Below are 22,326 nucleotides of genomic sequence, written 5' to 3' on the forward strand. Positions count from 1 at the left end.
ATCTAAATGGCAACACTCAAATCTGCTCTGAGTTACAGCACAATGGCACTAAATATACAGAACCAACTGATAATGCCAACATCCTGGCAGATGGGTTCAGTGCTAACTTCACCCCCCATCACCCCCGAAAGGGCCCATCTCTATACCGGAAGAATGCAAAATTCCTGTAATCACGGCTGCACAGGTAAAAACCACACTCTCTAAAGCCAAGAACACAGCATCCATGGGACCTGACAACATCCCAGGCTGCGTTCTACATGAACTACAGAACGAACTGGCACCCCATCTAAGTACCATGTTCAATCATAGCTTCACTTCAAGCTTTGTGCCCACTGAATGGCGCACAGTGATGGTTATCCCACTCCACAAAGGGGGAGCCACCAGAGATCCCGGGAACTACCAGCCCATTAGCCTGACGAGCCTGGTCTGCAAGGCTATGGAATGTATCATCATGGAACTTATAAACAAAGAAATTAGTAATCTCCAAACTCTGGACCCCACACAGTTCGGGTTTGTAAAAGACAGATCATGTCTCCTAAACCTGAAAGACTTCTTTGAAGCGGTCACCGAAGCTGTAGATGAGGGTAAGGTGGTTCACACAGCCTATCTAGATCTTGCCAAGGCTTTCAACACCAGCCCCCAAACTGGAATTATAGATATACTCACTAAACTAGGTATAAATCCCTATGTCACAAGATGGGTTGCCAACTGGCTCACTGACAGAACCCACACTGTGAAAGTAGCAGACTCCAAATCCGACTTCAGACCAGTGACTAGTGGAGTACCACAGGATTCAGTCCTGGGTCCTTTCCTGTTTGGTATCTACTTGTCAGAACTACATGCTAACACAGAAGGTCTTTGGCTAACAAAATTCACAGCTGACTGCAAACTAGGAGCCATAATTGAAACTCTTAACAATGTGGCATCCTACAAAAAGGCATCACTGAGACAGATGCCTGGTGTCAAAGCCATGGCCTCAAGCTCAGTGCTAAAAAGTGCAGTGTCATCCCTTTTGGTAAAAACTCTCCATGAACTACCACATTGGCGGTAGTATTCTTAACTCCGAAAGTGTGATAAGAGACCTTGGGACACAGGTCGACAGTAGTCTCTCCTTTGATAATCACATCACCACAGTAGTCAATTATAGAGTACAATGCCCCTTTTGGTATGTACCTCACAAGACATGTATAACAACTAGAAAGGCCACAGAAATACCTCACAAAGAGGATTACCAGCCTCAAACAGATGCCCTATGCAGACTGTCTCAAAAAATTCCAGCTTTACTCCATTGCATATCGCCTACTCAGAGGTGATCTTTGCCTAACATACAAAGCTATGTCAAACCCAGAGTTAATGGACATGCTCCACTTAAAGAAATCCCAATCCCTTCGAGCTACACACTCTAGGGACCTAAACCTTGTTACCACAATAAACAGAACATGCTGGAGGGATAGAGTCTTGTCCCAGAGACTTCCCATACACTGGAACAAACTACCTATCTATATCAAACAAAGCTCCTCATTAGCACTCTTCAAGAAAAATCTTGATGATTGGATGGGAGATAGGAAATTCACCCTGGGGATCACTTCTGTGGCTGTGCTCAACAGGGGCACAGGAAAATAATTTTCTTGGGTGGTGAAAACCAGGGTACCTTTTTGGCTAGGTGTATATAGGCCCTACGGCCAATAGCTTAGTACCTACTTATGAACCTATGAACCTATGTTCTCCTCCAATCCACAACCCTTTTTTCTGATTTTTGCACATGGGGTCGGGGTGTCATTTCAACAGTGACAATCATCTAGAGCCAAGGCTTACACCGCCAGGTGGCTAGCCCTGCCACAGTAGTTCTTCCACCACACCACACACTCGCATGCACATTCACACCTGTTTCCAGTTTAGACTGTCCAATCTACCTACTGCATGTCTTTGGAATGAGGGAGGAAACCCCAGAGCACCTGGAAGAAACCAACGTAAACAGAAGGGAGGACATGTAGACTCTGCACAGAAGGTACCCCATATGAGAATCAAACAGGGAATCTCTTACTGTGAGGCAGCAATGCTATCTGCTGTGCCACTTTGCAGCTGCTCTCTTCTTCTCCTCTGCAATAAAGACAGTGGAAAAAAGCTCCACAGCTGTCTTTTATATAGCAGCTACTGTGTTCCTGACATGACATGGCAGGACTATGCCCATCTAAGAATGACAGCATACCTGACAGGGTACAGTACAGATTTTTCTGTAACTACAGTATGTCATGCATTTGGAGACAAATTACTCTGCAAAGTATGTGAGAAATTAAGCTTAAAAAACAGTGGGTGTTTTTTCCCTTCCTTTAATTCCAAGGCAAATTAAAGTTTTATAAATACAAGCAGGTTTCTGGTAACTATGCAATACAAGAACCATACTATATGGAGAAAAGTAACCTAAGGATTGAGTTAAACTGTAGCAGAGGGTGGAATTTTCCTTTAAGAAACAAATCATATATGTATAATACATGAAATGGAAAATCTATGTAAATTTTTGTTTGCTTTTTTTTTAATAATTTTATGTGTACCCATGTGGTGTGTAATATGTGAAGTTAATAAAGGTGTTAAATAATTATTACTCCATGTAGGTCTTTACTATTAAGAAATTTAAATAAAGTTTGTTACTGATCACAGGTATACAAGGCAACTCAAAGTAACATCCTGTAAAAAGAGATATACATGGGGTATTACATACTTGATGTAAGACAAACTAAGAGAGAGAAAGAATCGGGGACAGTTTTGAGGCATGATTCCATGAAGTAGCTTCTTCAGTTCTCTGCACCAACATGCATTTTTGTTGCTATTTTTCAGTACTTTCAGTTATCACAGCTAATCACTACAAGTGGTTGTCTGTTTGGGAGGAGAGGAAGCACAACTCTCAACTGTTTCTCATTACAAGGAATGTCCTTTAGTTTGAATGTTTAGGATTCCATGTTTCACGCTGTTCCACACTAGAAAGATCTGTACATTTCAATGTTGTATTTTTTTCAACAAATAGCCATGATTAATAATACTGAATCATATTGCCTATCAAAACAACATTTTAATATGTGTGAAGAAACTGTTATTAACCATGCTGTGAAATTTCTTGTTGAAGTTGTTAGTAAGTATTCCATATCTTGTCCATTTGTTCCACATTTTGTGAGAGGTACTGCTCCACAATCTGGAGCAGAAGGTTGAAAGTTGTGAGAGATAGTTGTTGGAAGAAAGCAAATGGCTAATCATATTACAGTGATAATTGTTGTGACTTGGTAGCAATGATGGGATTGAACACAGTATCTGAAACTCCAAGATGAAGTTTATAACTGTGATATGATGTTCTTTCGCTTCTGGCAAAAAATAAATAAATAAATAAAAAACAGAGACTGAGGGCAGTGGTAACAGTACACACTGGTCATAGCACAATATAGCTTATTTATTTTTTATTTAACTTTTATGGCAATGGAATGAGACTGGGTTGCACTGTAGTAGTAAGCAGAAATATATGACTGGATGTTTTTCATCCTCTTCTCAATGAGACATCAGAAGTATAGGGAATATGGGTATCCTTTTTGGTGGCAGGTGGTGTATGAAAGTGAATAGGAGTTTCAGAATCACTTGGAAGGAACAATATCTGTGAATGAGCAACACAGCTATTTTACTTCTGTGCTTCTCTCACAGACAAAAGTACTATACCATCTCAGAAGTGCATTCCAATGGGTCACTTTATGTGTTTTGTACACAAGTAACTTATCCTGAATTTTTTTCATTGTGAACTGCCACTGGAAAACTGACATATGGCTTCTTTTATACAAAACTATTGAATCCAGCTTTTTAGATGGATTTTTGTTGTTACAGTTGGGTATTGTGGTTGGTTTCAGCTTGGGGAGTATTTGACCACTGCACAAAAGGCCAGGTAAAACTAATCTCCAGAATATTTGTGTAATAGGATCTCATTATGTCAGAATTAAAAATTCTACATATTTCACCAGAAAAAGAAAATAGTTGTAGCAGTATGGGTGCAATGCTATGTTTTCATGTAGCTAAAGCTGTGGAGTCAAATATAGAGGTATGCTGAACTGGAAGCTGTGAGGTATAAGTTGCAGTCGTAAGTGTGCTTTGTAGCTGAATACTCTGTTGCTATTAGCTGAATGTTTTGTAGTGATGTCTCAAAGTGTGACAAAGACATAGCTTTTCAAAGACAGGACAGTAAGGCTTTTGTTTATATGCCTTTACTGCCAGTCTGACATTTTGCATTATATTCATTTTCCACTATGGGTTCTGCAGTGAACATCTGCTCAATATGCTGAGTACGTTAATGGCCTACAGTACTGCTTTACAGAGTAGTTACTGCATTATGACTACAGATTCAGTTTATTTCTCCTTAATACAAAAGTTTTTTTTTTGTCAGTGGGCATACGTCCCCACCCTTTAAACTCATGTGCAGTAAAGTGCATTATAAGACGATACAATTGTGTGTGCAGCTTTACAACTGGAATGACTAGCTAAGCACATCTTGTATCTATACATTTAAGAATAACAATTAAATCAAACAGTAGATTTTTTTCACTAAAATTCAAAATGCCTACTCCTTCGTCTTCCTTGACAGCAGGAGCACAAACTGAATGGTGTTTTACAGATACTTATGCTAGTAACATTTCTTGAAAGGTTCCTGAATTCAACATGGAGATATGGGTTTCAGATAACTAAAATAGCCCAGAAAGTGACAATTTTCTGAGGACAAACCTGAAAACATTCAGCATTTAATGGATTAAATGTGCTATCACTAGTTGCTGTTCCACACTAGAATCTTAGTGCATATTTTCAGTCTTGCATTTTCCATGAATCAGCAGGAGTTGTTCAGACATCAAGAAGTATTCTTAAATTTTTGTAAAGTGATATATTTTTTATAGGTTTTCCTTTTTTTGTGTTCTGAAGTTGTCACTGTTTGTTAGTACTTAGGCAACTTCATCACTGCCACTGAATGCATTTTCTATGATAATCTGCGGCTAAAGACATTGGGTGAGATTCCAAAAGAGTTGCTTTCAGTGTAACTCTGCCCTGATTCTAAAAGATTTGCTGTCAAGTGTAAGTTACTTCAGTGTATGACCCATTTATATACAAGCACGCATACACCAGGAGCCAGATTCAAAAAGACCTGCTCTCAGACTGCTCTCAGTATAAGTGGTCACATACACTGAGAGCAAGTCTTTTGGAATTGGGCCCAGAATCTTGTCTATTTCACACCATCTAAAATGTATTATTTGTCTGCTTCTGTTGCTTCTTTTCTGTGCCACTGTATAGTTCTTGTGCATTAGCTCACTTTCTTCTGGTTTCATGGTGGCTGCTCTTTCCGGTGCTTCATTTTGTCCTATACATCACCATTGTGCTTTCCTTTTGAGATATTTTCTGAATGACATGCACAGGCTATATATTTTTTTTTTAAATACCTTTGTTTATTGACAGTGTCATGTACAGTTCATGCAACCTTTTGGGTGTTTGGTTCACTGTTGCAGGGATCTTTGGTTTTGACATCATTTGGCAGAGATGGTTCCACTGCATTTGAACGAGTTCACATTGGTTGCAACTTCAGCCAGAGAAAGCAAGAAGAAACTTCAACCAGATGAAAAGAAAAAATCATTTTTGCATGGGAGCAAGAAGCTCTGCACCCTCCATCTGGAGTATTTACCTGCCAAACCCTTCTTATTTATAAGCTTCCCAGTTTACACCTGATCAACTGTAGAGAAGCTGGGGGAGATTACAATCTTATGTTGTAAAGTTTAATAATCTTGCAAAGTAACATTCTAATGTTGAAGTACCACAAACTGCAGACCAGCAACACGAGATATAAGAAAAAAGATTTAATCCAAATCACATGAAACTTCTCTAGCGCCTTGGCCACTTGCCTTTAACAGAGTATATCTAACCATATACATCAAGTGTATTTATATATTTAACAATGCTCATATTAATCAATTAAACAATTAATTAAACGATTTATCTGCATTGGTTGTCGTTCATTTCTATTTTTAACATTCTAATGTTGCTGACATCTAGGGCCTGATTCTAAAATGTCTGCTCTTACTTAAGTGTGTAAGCCTGTTTATAGATAGGCCTTACATGGTGGTAAGTCACTTACACTGAGAGCAAGACTTTCAGAATCAGGGCATACTTACACTCTTTTGGAATCTGGCCCCTAGAGTTCAGTATGTTTACACAGTGATATAGAAAATATTTTACACTTCAGCCATATATACTGCCAGGCTTTTGGCATCTGGTCTTTTGACTTTGTTTTTTCTGCATTTGGGCTTTTAGCATTAGGGATTTATATGTGTTCTTTGAACTACTGTGCATTCCATTAGGTATTTTTCTTATGTTGTGTTCATTTAGTGCTCTGTATATGAGCTGTACTTTGTATAACAGTGTTTTATGATTACGTTATATTGACTGGCTTAACTGGCTAAGTTTGTATCTCCATATACCTTGGGGCCCAAGTTGTAGCTTAAAGATCAGTTTGGACTGGTCTGCATATATAGTTAACAAACACTAAGTAGTAAACAAATCAAACTTAGATCTAATCAAAACCCCTGTAGAATAGTCTTTGCAAAGCATTACCTAGACCTATAGAAGGAATCAAGTGAACATTGCTTTGTAAAGGTATGTACAGACGATCAAGTTGCTGCTTCTAGAATACTTCTAAAATCCCATCCTTTCCAAAAAGCCATAGATGAAGCAAAGGCCTAGGTAGAGTGGGCCTTGACCTTGCCTGGAGTAGTTTTGTTGTGGTGAGTACAATAAAAAGTAACAGCCTTAGCCAACTGTTTAAAATACTATGTTTTGACACAAGAAAAGAACAATTGATCCAAAGATCTGAAAAATGTAGTTCTGTCAAGATAGTACCCGAGTTGTTTGTGGACATCTAAGGTATGGAGTATCCTTTCTCCCTCATTTTTGGGTTCAGAAAAGAAAACAAGGACATTGATAGTTTGGCTTAAAGTAAACTTAGATACCACTTTATGCATAAAAGAAGGATTAATACTCAAAATAAACCATGCCCCTGTGGAAAATGAGGTAGGGCTTGACTCATCATAATAGCTTGTAACTCAGATTCTCTTCTTGCATAGGTCAGAGCAATCAGTAAAACTGTTTTCCATGTTAAGAACCTCAAGTCAGCCACGTTAACTGGTTCAAATGGAGCAAGTGCTAGCTAGCATCTCTAACACAAAATTAAGACCCCAAAGACATGCCACCAGTTTTCTTGGAAGGCTCATGAAAAATCTCTTTCAAAAATGTTTTAACATGAGACTACATTGAAAGAGAAGGATTTATGGGCAGACATGCTGAAATGGCTGATAAATTAACCCTGACAAAGGATTAAGAAAGGCCATAGGATAGTAACTCACTCAAATATTGCAAAACCAGAGAACAACTAGCCCTGAATGGGGGCCTGTTATATTGTTAGCACCATCTGAAAATCCTTTCCATTTGCTAATTTACATTTTTTTACTAGCATATTTTCTTGCCTTTATAGTACCTGCTGCACATCCACAGTAAAGAGATGCCTAAAAGGAAATAAGACCCTATCACCCAGGCAGTCAATTGATGTTGACTGGAGCTGTGGTGTAGCAAACACCCTTGTTCTTGTAAGAACAGATCCAGACTGCGAGGAAGCCTGGGGTAGTTGCCCCAAGACATTCCCAAAAGAAGGGAGACCCACGGTTGCCTGGGCTAGAAAGGAGTCACCACAATGATGTTGCAAAATTCCTTCTGAATCTTCATAAGTACCCTGGTTATTAGTAGAAAGGGTGGAAAAGCATACAGGAGCATTCCTGTTGAAGGTAAAGAAAAGGTACCTGTCTTCTAGGCCTTATAGCATGGAGTCCTGTTGAAGAATCTTGCCAGATGAGTGTTCAGAGAGGAGGCAGAAAGGTCTGCTTGAGGAACTCCCCACAGACTGATCAAATATTGGAAGACCCCCTGATCTTGTTTCCATTCATGAGAGACATTCCTTGATCTGCTCAGCTTGTCTGCTACACAATTATGCTCTGACGGAATGTAGGATGCCTGCAGAGTGAGAATGTGCTGTGAAGTTATATCACAAGCTAAAAAGGCTATCCTGAAAAAGGGGTATGATCTGGTCCACACTTGCACACTGATGTACCACATGAGTATGGTATTGTCTGTAACAACTTGAAGAGGTCTTGGGGACCAAAGATGATGAGAGAGTTGAGTGTCTTGATTCAGGGCAAGCAACTCTTTTATATTTATGTGCATGTATCTGTCCTTGGTGTCCCACATGCCTTGCACTTATATCTCTCCTGAAACTGCTCCCAAAACATATTTTGAGGCGTCTATGATGACTGACTGCTTTGGAACATGGAGGGAGAATGGGAGACCTGGATTTAGGGATATCTGTCTCCAACAAGTGATTTCTCTTTTGACAACCCCAGCACTGGGATTTGAAAACACAAAGGGTGTTTGTGCTGGGACCACTATATCTTTCTCATGTGGAGCTTGCCAGGGGTATCATGAGAATCATAGAAGTCATGAGACACAAAATCCCTGAGGTATTTCTTCACAGTAACTGAAGTCCAAATGGAAACCCCCAAAAATAATAGATATACATCAAGATCTATTTTTCCTGTTGAGGAAAAATCTCTTCAAATTGTGGTGTCTAGTTGACATCCCAGAAATACAATCCTGTGAAGAGTCAAGAAATACTTTCAGATATTCTCTTGGAATCCCAACTTGAGTAAGAGGTCTCACACCCAAGACAGAGAGATTCCTGACACTTTGAAAAAGACTTTGCAAAGATAAACAAGTTGTATAACTATGGAAAATGTGGATATCATGTAGCCTGCAATAAGTTATAACTGGAACTATACACTTTGAGAACATTATTGGTGCAATGTATAGTCCAAAGGGTAAGGCAGAGATAATGTGATCCAGATACAGAGATGTGATAAGTATCTTTTAAATCCACTGTTACCAGGAAACTTGGATGAGAAGGAAGAGGTAACAGGTTGTGAAGTGATAAGATGGAGAGCTGCATGGCTTACAAATAGGACATGGCAAGTATCATACAGCAATTGAAATTCTTAGTTACAGTCAGGGTGTCTCACAGGACTTTGTCCTAGGCCCTTACTTGTTTAGCTTGTATCTTTCAGACCTAAATTTTCATCTGAGGTGTTCTACAGTCTATATGCAGATGACCTAAATTTGGGTAAACTGATTACATGTACTGCAGAGAAGGCATGTCTGCAAAAGTACTTGACTAAATTGACCACTTGGGCACAGGAGAATAACATGCTGATAAATACGTATCAGCTTTGGGAGACATAAATTGAAAGGCGAATATTTAATATAGTACACAGTGATTGAAACTGTAGATTCATTTAAGGACCTGGGTATATAGGTAGATCCAGCTTTGAGTTTTCCTAATCATATCAATCAATTGTTAATGACAGTTATAGAAAAATAAGTTATGTACTTACCATAACTTCTGTCTGTGTTGTTTATCTTCATTCTTCCTCAATGAGTGGGGTTCAGATTTGATCCTTTGGATCTGACTCAGCCAATGCTAAAGCTCACAGCCACCAAATCTCTTGAGCTTCTCTCTTACCCATAATGCCTCTACCCAATTACCTCAGATCTTGTTTGCTGCTATATTACCATAGGAAGATTAAGAGAATTATGAACCATATCCAGAGTCATACAAACATATATATATAAAGATGCATATATATATATATATATATATATATATATATATATATATATATATATACACACACACACATATATATATATATATATATATATATATATATATATATATATATATATATATATACTCATTCCTCCAGAAGCCAAGGATGGGGTTTGGTGGGAGGGGAGTTGAGAAAGAATGAAGACTGACAATACAGATGGAATGTTATGATAAGTACATAACTTCTTTATCTGATGTTGTCAATCTTCATTCTATCCTCAATGAGTGGGCCAGCATCCCTAGCTACTTATATCCAGGGTGGACTCAAGGAAGGACATTCCTGAGCACCATAGAACCAAATGATGCCCTACCTCTGGAGACCAGATCCAACTTCTAATGAGTGACAAAGGTATGGAAAGTAGCCCAAGTTGCTGGTGCACACATATCCATAGACATTCTTGACTGAAAACCATGGAAGTAACCATGAATCTAGTGAAGTGCCCTTTTAAGGGATGTGTAAGAGCAATACCCAATTTAGCATAGACAAAGGAAATGCAATTTGTCAGCAACTTTGATAGAGTTACTTTGGAAACTTGTTTTCCCAATTTTGGTTCAGAGAAGGAGATAAACAGTTGGTCCTCTTTCCTGATTTCTTCCATTCTGTTCAAATATAACTCCATTTGCCTATGAACATCCAATAAATGTAAGATGTATTCTCTTTTGTGATAAACTTGGGAAAAAACACTGGTAAATTGATAGATCTAGTAATGCTGGATTATGACACCATCTTTGGAAGAAAGGACAGGTTGGTATGTAAGGTCACTCAATCTTTGTGGAAAACCAGATAAGGGGGTTTACAAGACAGTGCTTGGATCTAAGAAATTCTTGCAGAAGTAATGGCAGCCAAGAAAATAGACTTCCATGGAAGATATTTAGGATCATATGTAGCTGCTGGTTCAAAAGGACATTGCGTGAGAGACTGGAGCATCAAATGTAAGTCCTATGGAGGGGTAGGGTCTTTAAAAGGAGGCTTTAGAAGAAGTGTCCCTTTTAAGAAGGCCTTGCACAATTTGCGGGAAGCTATGGGTGCGCCATTAAAACCTGTATGGTAGTTTGAGATTGTTGCCAGCTGTATTTTAATGGTTGAAGAAGTAGCACTGTTTTGAAACAGGTGTGCAAGGACATCTATAATGTGATTGATGAGAGCTGAAAAGAGGTCAAGATTGTGTTGCTGAGCCCATAGGGCAAAACTTTTCCATTTACTTGAATATGTTTTTCTTGTTGAGGGTTTATGGGAAGACAAAGTTATATGTCGGACAGGTGGTGAGAGCATAGCTTCTCTGGCTACTAAGGGAATTGGAGAAGCCAAGCAGTCAGCTTGAGGTTTGTTATATGCAGGTGTGACATGCCTGTCAGGTAAGACAAGAGGTCTGGAGTTAGATCTAGGTTCCATGGTGGTTGAACCAGGTGAGGACATAGGAAGGGAAACCAAATCTGTTGAGGCCAATGGGGAGCAATGAGGATTACTGTGCTCTTCGACCTGGCAGCTTTCTGCAGAAACTTTGTAATCAATGGGATAGGTGAGATGGCATAAAGGAGACCAAGGAGCCAATCGTGAATTAGAGCATCCCCCAGTGACTCTCCCTGTAGGGAAGTCAGGATAAAGTAGTTGTTGTAAATATTGTTTAGGGGACAGGCAAAAAGATCGCAGCATGGCTGGCCCACTGATGGAAAATCTCATCTGTCACTTTCGCGTTGAGGGACCACTTCAGGAAGAAGAATAAACCTGCTCAGTCTGTCCACAGTCACATTGGTTCTCCCTGGAATGTGCATCACTAGAAGAAAGTGGTTGGAAGAGATTGCCCACTGACAGACCCTGAGCGCTTCTCGACACAATGGATAAGATTTGGTTCCCCCTTGTTTGTTGATGTCCCAGACGACTGACATGTTGTCCGTTTGAATTGCAATTGGACCATAGGGAAGAACATTTTGAAATGCTTGCAATGCCAAGAGCACTGCTCTCATCTCTAGAGCATTTATATGCAAACTGGTTTCTTTGGGAGACCAAGTACCCTGGACTCTCTTTCCCAGATAATGCTCCCCACCCTATCTGGAAAGCATCCATGGTCACTATGGCCTTGGGCTGCTGCGGAATGAAGGGACGGCCATGGAGTAGTTGATCGGATTGGATCCACCAGTAGAGGTAATTATTATCTGATATGACACTGACTGATGGATGATTGACTACTGAGTAGCCAACATCCATTGGAGGATTCTCATATAAAATCTGACCAATGGAACTAAGGTTATCACTGCCGTCATGATGCCTAGAGTTTGGAGAACTGTATGGGCCGAGATTGATGTGTTCTCTACAGCCTTCTTGACCTGTGACCTTATTGTTTGAACTCAGTGTGGTGGAAGGGAGGCAATGGTAGTCTTTGTATTGAGCAGTGCTCCAATAAATTTCAATGTCTGAGTTGGTTGAAGTTGTGCTTTGCTGTAGTTTATGGTTATTCCTAGGACAGCACAGGTGTGGAAAACCTGATCTTTTCCATGTATGAGTTTATGCCTGGTTGGAACGGTAATGAGCCAGTTGTCCAGGTAGGGAAACACTCGGAATCCCTACAGTCTGAAGTAAGCTACCACTACTGCCATGCATTTGGTGAACACCGTGGGGGTTGTTGTGATTCCAAAGGGTGGTACTCTGAAATGGTAGTGACTGGCTCCCAGCCGGAAGCATAGATACTTTCTGGATTGCCTTTTCATCTTTATGTGATAGTAGGCATCCTGAAGCTCTAGCGAGCACATCCAGTCGTCCTTGCCCATTAAAGGGAGAATGGACTGAACCATGACCATCCAGAACTTGGTTAACAGATTTGTGAGATCCAAAATTGATCTCCAGTTCCCTGTTTTCTTTGGCAATAAAAAGAACCTTGAGTAAGTTCCAGATCCTATCTGGTCTGGTGGGACCGCTTGGATGATTCTTTTTTCTAGCAGCTTTTGAATCTGAATTGCTGCTTGATCCCTCTGACTGGATGGAACATCATGGATTTTCCTGGGAATTGGTGGTGGTAGGGAAAATGGTATTACATAACCTCAGGATAAAATCCTCTGCACTCAAATATCTTAAGTTAAGTCCAGCCAGGCTCTCTGGAGCAGGGATAAATGTCCCTAGACTGTCTCAAGAGGTGGACAGTTGGGCCTCCATTCAGGACAGCTGGTAGGGTTTATCAAAGACAGATTCTCATGAACCCTGGTTTTGTGGGATACCTTTGCTGCAACGGTGATGATGTCCATTGGAGTTTCCCCTCTGCCCCTGGGGGCACTTCCTCCAAGTGTCTGATGAAAAGGACCTTGGGACTTTTTGAACCACATTTTCGACCACTCCTCTAATTCCTGGAGTAGGATCTTCGGGGGGGGGGGGGCATATGCCTGTAGCAGACAGTCTTTCCATCCTTCTCACATCTGGACAGAGTTTCTTTCACCTTAGGGCCAAAAAGAGTAGTTCTGTCAAAGGAAGCATTGATGAAATTGAATTTAAATGGGTCCACAAAATTGCACAAGCACATCCAGGCATGCCTCCTCATGGAAATGCCTAAATCCGCAGCTTTTGAAGTCCCTTCCCTTATGTTGGAAACTAACCTCATGGAACTATTGGATATTGACTCTAGAGTTGCCAACTGAAAAATTACCAAATCTCAAACCTCTGCAGAAACGGTTTCTGACAGAGTATTTGATAACTCCTTGGTCAAATTTCTCTGAAGTCTAATAATAAATTATGCCGAATAGTTCAGCAACTGCAAGGCAAAGATCGCTGAAGCAAAGACACACTTTCACAGTCTGTCCATCACCCATGACCCCTGTTGTGGGGATAGACATTGGAACTCTCACTGGCTAGTTCTTTCTTAGATGCCGCTGAAACAACCATGGCATCAACTGGAACCCCTTTCTCCCAACACTGTCTGTCCTCAGGTGGTGCCATTATTCTGTCCGGTCTTCGAGGTATGGATTCTGTGGAGTCAGGTTCCTTCCAAGCCTGCCTAGAGATCATGTCAATGAGTTCTTCGGTGGGCAGAGTCACCCAGGAAGTAGGTGGGCAGAGTCACCCAGGAAGTAGAGGATAATGTACCAACATCCTCTAGGAGAACATAGGGTTGGAGGATGTCCAGCAACCTCTCTGTTTAAGGATTTCTAGGATGTCTCCTAAGGGAACATCATCTTCAGGAGATGACTGTGGGGACTCTTTGCCCTCATCAAAATTCTTGTCTTTGATGATGGACTCCTGTGGGGGGTCTAGGTGCTTCCTCTTGCATGACCTCTTCCTAGACACTTCCTCAGTGGGGTGTTCTGGGGAAGTCTCAGAAGAGGAAATCAAAATTCCCTGGGAGGGAACCCGAGGTTTCGATAAAGGATGTCCCCATGGAGAAAGGTGTTGAGGTTCCAAGAGCTGGGGCATCATGGCTTAATATGTAGGATCTGATGGGGAAAATTCCATCAGGGCTGCCGAGGCAGAGGGCACTCTTTTCACAGACTTGAAGGCAGAGCTCAAAGGAGCCAGAGAGAGACTCTGATCTAAGAAAGCAGGTCTCTGAATCATCCCCTCTCTTTGCTCCATTGGCACCACCCCCGAGGAGGAAGCCAGAGCTGAACTGCCGGAAGCCAGAGCTGAACTGCCCAGTGCCGATGTGCCGAGTAACAGAGATGGCACCAAAAACATCAGAGTTGAATGCTGTACCCTAGACCCAGCAGGCAGGCTTCAGCTCTGAGAGCTCTCCAGATCCGAAAGGATCTAAAGTCTTAGAGACAATGTCAGATCTGAGGATATGGGGATCCTCGGATCCAAGAGTGATGGATTCTGAAGACTGGGATCTTGTGACTCTAAGGCAATGGATGGTGTTAGAGAAGGAGGTTACAAGGGGAGTGTGGTGGAAGGTCAGACAACCTGACCCAGAGAGGTAGGCATGAAGGAAAAAACAATCTGCCCCAGTGCCGAGAGGATCTTCCTCATTACTTTCTCCACATTTTTTTTGGTGATACTTCTGGAAGAACAAGTAGAGTAAATGGAGTGGGATGCCGGCCTCTGCAAAAATGGTGATAGGAGTTTGTCAGAAACTGGGTCCACTGACAGAGAATATCTGGTTCGAGGAAAATATAGAGTCGCCAAAGGTTCGGTCTGATCCATTGATTTTGTCTTCTGATCCAATTTAGACAGTGCAGGATCTGTAATGCATGATTTGGATACAGTTGGATCCTGAATTCTCATTTTCTTCTGACCCAGGGATTGAGACTGGAAGTTTAGCACTTCTCTTTTGAGAAGAGTTGGAAGAAGATTTGGATGAAGTAGAAGGCTTCAACTTTGGAGACTGGGATATGGGTTCTCCAAAAGAGGAAGGGAAGAGACCTTTCAATATCAATCTGTTTTTATGCTCTGTTAAAGCTCATGTATTGAATTGGTGGCAAATCGAGCAGTCCTCCTGTAAATGTAATGGACTCAAGCAGTACACACAAAGGGTGTGTGCATCCAATATGCCCACATTTGGAGCATTTCTTGAAACCTGCAGGTTTGTCATCATCATGTAGTATTTGAATCAAAGAATAATGGGTAACAATTCAAGCAGATAGGCAATCAAAAATACAAAAGGTAACCTCTTTTTTTTTTTGTAACAGGAAAGAAGAAGAAATAGAGATACCACCAATGGTATGAAGAATTATGACCAGGTTGTAAGGGAAGGGAGATATTAATGATAGAATCCAACAGTAACAAGTACAAAAAGGGAAAAAGAGAAGAAAACAGTAGCAGCAGCAAAAAATGGAAAAAGTTACAACTATACTGCTCTAAAGACACCAGTTAAGAAAATCAGACAAGGGAATACCAACAATGGTATGTAAGAATTTATGACAAGTTGTAAGGGCAAGGGAGAGAACAGCAGAGATATTAGCCACAATAAACTAGAAACTACTTAATGGAAAATAATTCAGAACAAAAAACTTTCTCATCTAATACAGTTTGAGAGAGCTTGGTAGACCACATCCGATAGCTAGAAGCAGCAAACGAGATCTGAGGTAATTGGGTAGATGCACTGTGAGTAAGGGAGAAGCTCGAGAGATTTGGTGGCTGCAAGATTTAGCATCAGCCGAGTCGTATCTGATGGATTGAATCTGAACCCCACTCGCTGAGGACAGAATGAAGATTGACAACATCAGAGCTATACATTGTATAAAATGATTTATAAAATCTAGGCAATCAGAAATGATGAAGTCATTGTTTGTTAGTTACATTAAACCCAAACTTGAGTATGGAATAACAATACAGAAACCTTATAAGAAAACAAGCATGAGTAAACTGGAAAGAGTACAGTGGAAATATACCAAGAGTATCCATGGATGTGAAAATATATGTTAATATGAAAGACTAAAATGCTGAACTTGTACAGTGTCTTTTATAGATATCTAAGAGGAGATCTTATTCAAGTATGTAGGATAATTAGAGACAACTACCTCAGGGAATGTTTGGGGTTATCAAAAAGTAGTAGAGAATCATCAGACAACCTATGTAGAAGATTCTATAGGAATAACAAGTGTACTAATTGGTTCTCTGAGGCAGCAGACGATACATGGAACAGGCTACCAAATTACATTTAAGCAAGTACTAGTTTAGATATTTTTAAGGACAGCCTGGGCACTTATTATGGGAACAAGTGTTTTGGTATATTGGTAGGCTAGAAGGGCATTGAAGCCCGTGCTTGAAATATTTGTATGTATGTATCATTTTGAATGTGGGCATTATCACAAACAGGTTTAGGAAAGAAAAAAAAGTTTCATAACGGGTGTCCAAGCATTTCATTTTTTGGAATAAAATCATCTTGAAATAAAATCCTTTTCTCACCTGGGAAGGGGAAACTGGTTTTATCACTCCCTGGGACAACATGTGGTGAAGGATAGGTAGAACTAAAATGGTCTGGTCTGGAGGATGAGGACTTACACCCTGGAAAGGAGGAATTTCCTCCCATTGCCATATGTAACCTTGATGAGTGATCTTCAGAACCAAATTGTCTGAAATTATCTGCTGCCAAAGAGAAAAGTGGAGATTCAGACTTTCTGGAAGACAAAAAGGGGTGCAAAGGTGGGGTGCGGAGTGAGGGTCAAAATCTCTTAAATAGTTATTCTTACTTATTGGACTGTCCTTGGTTTTGTGAGTTTCCAGAATTTGTGTTGGAAATCCATTGCCATTTCTTCTTAAATGTCTGTTTACCTGCATTTTCTTGAGACTGTTTATTTTGTTTCTTACCAAAACAGGATGAGGAGTTACAGAATCCCTTTGAAAATTTGGAAAAGGAGGGCTGAAAAATCTTAAGAGATTCTCTGTATCAGCTTAATCCTTTATTCACACTTTTTAATCACCTCTAAAGCAGAGGGTACAAAAATTAAATCTTTGTCCAAAGAGGAATTTAAAATCCCAAAACAGTACCAGTAGCCATAATCCTTGAAGAAGTATAAACAGAGTGATGTAATGGATATGGATAGTGACTTGAACAATAGAAGAAATTAAATTACTTAAATCAGATGTTTGCTCACAAGAAGAAAGTTCAGACAAAACATTCCTCATACTTTCAAAATAATTCAGGAAAAACCTTAACATATGGACCTGACAATTTAAAATTTTGAAAATTAAAGTTACAGAAGCATACAGTTTTTCCCACACTTAGAAAAATCTTCCCATCCTTATGAAAAAGAGTAGGGTTGGAATTAACTAAAATGTTTAGTAGCAGTAAGATTAACTAAAGCTATAGCTGCTGGGTCAGGTTTGAGAAGAGTGTAAAAAACAAAAAAGATTGAGGAATTTTATACATCTTATCTGCCTTTTTAGGAGCAGTTGACTGACTGTCTGGAAAATGGCAGGCAGTAACACACATATCCTCCAAGGCACACAAGACTGAAGTAATAGGTGCAGGTTGTGGAAATTCCTTCTGTAACAGCGCATAGTAGTTTCTGAGGAACTGAAAAAAACCTCTATTGTCCCACGGAAAACACTGGCACATTTTAGAAATAGAGAAAGAGAGAGAGAGAGTGAGAGAACCCACACGGAGAATCATAAGCTGAACTCTCCTCTGAGTTTGCATCAGAAATGTGTGGAAAAATCTTGTATCTGTCCCATTGTCCTTTTTTTTCCAGATTCAGAATCTTGAATAACTTCAGGAAAGGAAGTATGCCTCTTTCTTTTACCAGAAGCTACCTTGCAAGAATGATCAATAGCATGATTTAAACCCTAATCCAGAGACAGTAAATTACTAGTGCTTAGATTATTTGGGAAGTAGGCACATGCTTAGTTTTCTTCTTTTTGACTGGAAAAATTGGGAAAACACTGTTATTATAGTACCAACAGCAGTTTCCCTAGGGATAGGCACAACAGTCTGACAAAACAGGCAAGTCTTTGCTGTTTCCTCTCCTAGGACCGACAAGAGTGTCTCTCCCTTGCCCACTGATGGGACCCCAACAACCTCAGAGGATGTGGCAAACCTCCAGTCCACAGTGGTTGTAGGTGCTACACCAGAGGGATTTGGGGCAAAAGATGAATGGATTGAGGTACAATAAATGGCCACAGCAGAGTCACCCACCTGTGGATGCAACAAATTGCTAGCCTGCTGTGGTGCCAGAGGCTGTTTGCTTAACTTTTTCTTTTTGTGGCTGAAAGAAGAACCAACAGTTTGTTCTATGGTCAAGCTAATAATGATGCCTCTTTCCCAGGGAAAACAAGCAGTAAATGCCAGTAAAAATAAAAAAGTCTTTATAAAGTCACTTTTCCCCCAGACAAACACAATAAAAAGCACTTTAAAACTCTCTTCCACCCTCACAAAGTAAAATAAACACCATTTCTCCAAAGAAAAGACATGTTTTAATTACTTTAAACTACTTTTAAAATGAGAGGAAAAAAGAGCACTTCTGTTTAAAAGTACAGTACAGTCTCCTAATGCCCATTAAAACAAACTTCTAGCTTTAAAATAACTTTCCTGAAGAAGAAGACAGTATAGATAATAAGCAAAATTATTAAATGTAAAGCTTTTTCTGCATTTTGAACTTATCTGCCCAACAAAGGATCATCACAAGTTGACCGTCAATCCTCAAAAAGCTCAGAGGAGCATACTCATCAATGGTGGTAAAGCTCTGAAGGGCTTGGCACCCTACTTGTTTTTAGTCTGCTCTGCTCAAGTTGCCCAACAGTTTAGGCTTACAGAAGGTGCTCTAAAGCTTTGGAAGCTGCCCAGCTGTTATATCCTTGGCTGGATATAACCCACATAACTAAGGCTACTGCAGTAGTAATCAATATGATGAACATCTTTTTCTCTACCTCAGTTAATATCTTACTAGCACTAACTATAAGCATAAGCTGTAACACAGTGATCAGAATCAGGCATTTGATACAACACAGCACTGATGTTACTGTCAGTATATCCAGTATATTTCTAAGTAGAAATCATTATCCATCTATAAATATATCAGGCATAGGGTTCCTTTAAAGCTTGCATGGCTTTTTTCTGTTTGACCAATACCCAAGGTTCTGACTTTTTTAGCAGCTTGGTGACGGAATATGCCACCTTTGCACAGTTGCACAGTACTGAGTAAACTGTCTAGAATAGTTATGTATACCCAGGAAGCTACATACCCACTCTTTTTTTTTTTTTGGAGGGTTGCTACATTGTATGGCCTCTTTTTTCTTGTTTTTTTTTCTGGGTGTAGCCCATCTTGTCTAATTTCATGCCATAGGTAATTGACCTGGTTTTAGAACCACTGTTCTTTCATAATGGACAAGTTGGCCCCAGTATTCTTTAGTGGGTTTAACACATATGTCACTTCAGCAAGATACTCCTGAAAAGTATTTATTTATTTTTAAAAGCACCATTATTGAATTATTACTTGTGACACAGGCAAACTTACATTTATATAAAAGTAATCAAACCATATTTAGAAGTTCACTTTCAGAAACATTATGCATTTATTTTATATTTTATTTTATTTTAATTTGTTGACCAGGACGTCCGACTAGGACAGAGCCTATTTTCAGCAGAGGCCTGGGGAGAAACACTCCAGACGCATGTCTTTGGAATCTGGGAGGAAACCGGAGTACCTGGAGGAAACCCACACGAACACAGGGAGGACATGCAGACTGTGCACAGAAGGCACCCCAGCCAAGAATCAAACTGGAGAGCCTCTTGCTGAGAGGTAGCAACGTTAACTGTTGCACCACTGCATATCACATATACTGTACTATTTAATATAATCAAACCAATATTACATACATTGCTGAATTTCTGCTTTGTCTTAAACCTCATTCATCTCCAAAAACATTTTTTACGCAAGCATTGTTCCCACAATTTCCACTTTTTTGATAAGTAATTTATTCCTGCCCTTTTCGAAAGATCACACCTCCTTTTTCTTTATTTCTGTTAAAATACTCAGTACTTCAAGTACAGATGGGTTAGACTATGATTTCCATTTTCTAGCAATTGTTATTTTTGTCAGCCATCAGAATTAAATTTAACAAGGCCTTACTCTGTCTGGGTAATTCAAATCCTATATCCCAGTTCAAAAAACTAATTTCCTTATTTACATTCATTTGCTTGCCCAGTATTCCTGATAGAGTACTCTGTAGGGAAATTTTAAAGTCTGTCAACTTATTACAGAACATGTGGTACATGGTACCTCTTTCTTCCCCATTACACCTCCATTTGCCATCTACCTGATGGAAAAATCTTTGGCATCTGCTTGAAGTATAAAAGTACCTAAGCAAACACTTCCAGGCAAAATTTCTAAATCTTCTAGACTTTGTTGCGTATTTGGGAGGCATACATGCATCCTCCCATTGTTTCTTTGTGAATGGCTTATCTATTCTCTCTTTCCAGTCTTTTCTGACCTCTTCTGATAGATTCCTATAGTTATTATGCAATATTTGATGTGCCCTACCAATTATCCCTTTTTTAACAGCAGCTTCCACTCTCAATTCAGCTAAAAACTCAACCAGTGCAGGTCTTTCATTTAGGATTTCTCTATCCCTTTATCTCTGCCTATACTCTGATATCTATCCATGCTCTAGCCAGCAGTCCAAATGTCTTCTTGGCTTCTTCTCACTCTATTACCTTTCCATCTCTAATTATTTATTCCCAATACCAAGCTTCCTTGACCAGCTTCCACCAGTAAATTCCAGCCCCCTTTGGCCTATTCTCTATACCCCCTAATTACAGTCATCCATATCGTCAGAATCTCCTTTCTCCATTCCAGTTCTGGCTTAGTTCTTAGTATACTTTCTTCTACTTTATAGATATACTATTCTTTGTGACTGTTGTTACTCTCCTTAAGGATATGCATCCAAAATCCCACTCATTCCTTACTTCTTGAATTAACCCCCTGCTTCATCATCTCTTTCCTCTCTGAACTGTAGCTTTCTGCTTGTGTTATGTATAAGAGCCTTAACTGTGTAGTTCTAAAATATCCCTTCAAATCAGGTAATCCTAAGTCTCATTGTTCTATTGGAATGATCAACTTATCCCATTTGACTCTTGCCCTCTTCCCCACCCAGATAAAACCCTTCAGCTCTTTATTAATTACTATCCACAACTTCTCTGCTGGTTGAGAAAAAATAAGCCTGACCTGTGTAAAAAACTAATGGGACTAAAAACATTTCTACTGCTTGTATCTTGCTATCCATATCCATGGGAAACAGCTTCCAGTTTCCCAGTTTTTGTATTATTTTTGTTTATTCTCTTTTCATATTTCCTTAGCTGCCATAACAGCATCCTTTTTTAACCCATAGTCATAAATACTTCATTTTATCATGTCCTCATAAATATGAGTATTGCTGAACCAATTCATGTGTGGATATATAGTTTACAGCTATAGCTTTTGTTTTATCTTTATTAATTTTATATCCCGAAAAAAAAAAAGCCTGGAACTGTCTTAGAATATTCCACAACACTGATATGTCCTTTTCTGGTTTTATCACATACAAAATAATATCATATGCAAATAAAGCAAATGTTTCTTTAATACCTTAACAATTAATTCCTTGAATTTCCAAGTACCTTATTTTCTTTGCTAATGGTTCTAAATATAGCTCCAATAACATAGGGGTTCCTCTCTTCAGACACAACTTATCAGAGAGGAAGCCTCCCACTTTGATTTTGGTCTCTTATCCCTTATATATCTTTCTTATTAACCTTATTATTGAATCAGGAAATGCGAATGCTTCCATTGCCGTACTCAAAAATTCCTAACTTGCTCTGTTGAATGCCTTCTCTGCATCAAGACTCACCAATAACAATAGTATTTTCTTACATTCTGTTTCCCTGTGGATCATCATTGTTCTTTTAATGTTGTCAAATGTCTGCCTCCCCTCCACGAAGCCACATTGGTCCATATCTATACATTTTGGCATCATCTTTGCCATTTTTTTAGCCATTATAGACATAAACAATAACTATATGAAATGTTGGGACCTGCAAGAGTGAGTCCTGAAATACGAAGACCGAATGACCAAAAGTTCAAACATATATACTAAGTCTGAGCATCTATATCACGTTATCAAAATCGTACTACATCGAATCACTAAAGGTCGACCTCTA

General features: G+C 39.6%; 1 protein-coding gene across 1 annotated transcript in view; it reads right to left on the minus strand.

Moving 5' to 3' along the window:
- Window positions 1-22,326, minus strand: part of SPAG17 (sperm associated antigen 17) — a 3,638,922-nt gene that overhangs the window by 2,816,081 nt on the left and 800,515 nt on the right. The window lies entirely within an intron of this gene.

Source organism: Protopterus annectens, chromosome 5.part0 (genome assembly GCF_019279795.1).
Source record: "Protopterus annectens isolate FY-2018-M chromosome 5.part0, PAN1.0, whole genome shotgun sequence".
In the NCBI taxonomy this organism is placed as follows: domain Eukaryota; kingdom Metazoa; phylum Chordata; order Ceratodontiformes; family Protopteridae; genus Protopterus; species Protopterus annectens.